The sequence below is a fragment of the Myotis davidii genome, unplaced genomic scaffold (genome assembly GCF_000327345.1).
Source record: "Myotis davidii unplaced genomic scaffold, ASM32734v1 scaffold419, whole genome shotgun sequence".
Taxonomy (NCBI): domain Eukaryota; kingdom Metazoa; phylum Chordata; class Mammalia; order Chiroptera; family Vespertilionidae; genus Myotis; species Myotis davidii.
The window spans coordinates 1,367,887-1,369,489 of NW_006294998.1; the positions used below are offsets into that span (position 1 = coordinate 1,367,887).

The following is a 1,603-nucleotide window of genomic DNA, read 5'->3' on the forward strand; positions in this document are numbered from 1 at the left end:
AAATAATGGAACTAACCAAGAGCTGACCAAACCTGAGATCCCCCAGCAGTGATTATATGGACAGACATCAGAGAACGCAGTGGGACAACCATAAAGATGTTTTATTTTCATGAAAGTATGGAAAGTTAAGGTCCAGGGTCCTAATTTGTGTGAGTTCCTCTAAGGACAAGGAATGTGTTGAAATTACCTTATTATATTCTAATATTCTATTTAATTGAAGATAAATTATAAAAAGCATAATGTAGCCCCAGTGACTGAGCCACCACTGAGGACTCAGCAACTTCCCCTTGAGCCCCTCCTCCCTTCCCGATGCTCTGTCCCCCATGCCCGCCTTCTCCTGCCACAGCCTTCTGTAGGCCATTTCCACCGAGGAAAAGGAATCGTATCATAGGTTCCGTTATCCAGAACCTCCACTCCTTCGATCCCTTAGCTCCATGGTTGGCAAACTGCGTCTCGCGAGCCACATGCGGCTCTTTGGCCCCTTGAGTGTGGCTCTTCCTAAGCCTTAGGAGTACTCTAATTAAATTAATAGCAATGTACCTACCTACATAGTTTATGTTTAAAAATTTTGGCTCTCAAAAGAAATTTTAATTGTACTGTTGATATTTGGCTCTGTTGACTGATGAGTTTGCCAGCCACTGCCTTAGCTGATGCAAGTCAGAGCGATGGTCAGCTTCCTGCTGCCACTGAGGATTATCCATATAATAAAGAGCTGATATGCTAATTAGACCCTGATGAAAGTCAGAGCGATGATCAGCTTCCTGCTGCCACTGAGGATTATCCTATATAATAAAGAGCTGATATGCTAATTAGACCGAACAGCCAAATGATCTTCCAGACGAAGCCAGGGCTATAAGTGCTGGCCGAGGCTCTGACAGCTGAGCCCCTTGCATGAATTTCGTGCATCAGGCCTCTAGTATCCATATAAGAATTCAACAAAGAAATGGCAGGAGACCCTTACCACTGTCCAAGGGATCGCTGATGTTTATGATAAAAATAAACTAGTGAAGGCCTCTAAGAAGAAATTTGCCTGCAATGGTACTATAATTGAGCATCCGGAATATGAAGAAGTAATTAAGCTGCAGAGTGACCAGTGCAAGAACATATGCCAGTTCCTCATAGAGACTGGACTGAATAAGAATGACCAGCTGAAGGTTCATGGGTTTTAAGTGCTTTTGGCTCACTGAAGCCTTAGTGAGGATTTCTTTGCAACGAGTAGAATTTTCTTCTGTCGCTTGTCACAAGTTTAAAAACCTCGCAGCTTGTATAATGTAGCCATTTGGGGTCTGCTTTTCACTTGGACTAGTGTAACTCCTTCATTTGATAAGTGAAAAGAGCTGTACTGTGAAGCCTTAGTGAGGATTTCTTTGCAACGAGTAGAATTTTCTTCTGTCGCTTGTATAATGTAACCATTTGGGGCCTACTTTTCACTTGGACTAGTGTAACTCCTTCACGCAATAAACTGAAAAGAGCCATGCTGTCTAGTCTTGAAGTTCCTCATTTAAACAGAGGTCAAGCAGTAGGCGCCTGGCAGTGTCCAGCCTGAAGCAGAGCAATAACGTGATGTTTCAGCCAAGCCCGTCTAGCCAGAAGCTCCTCACCA

The 1,603-nt window shown here is 43.5% G+C and overlaps 1 pseudogene; it reads left to right on the forward strand.

Annotated features, from left to right (window-relative positions):
• Positions 1-309: 309 nt before the first annotated feature.
• LOC102756882 lies at positions 310-1,169 on the forward strand (annotated as a pseudogene).
• The last annotated feature ends 434 nt before the right edge of the window (positions 1,170-1,603 follow it).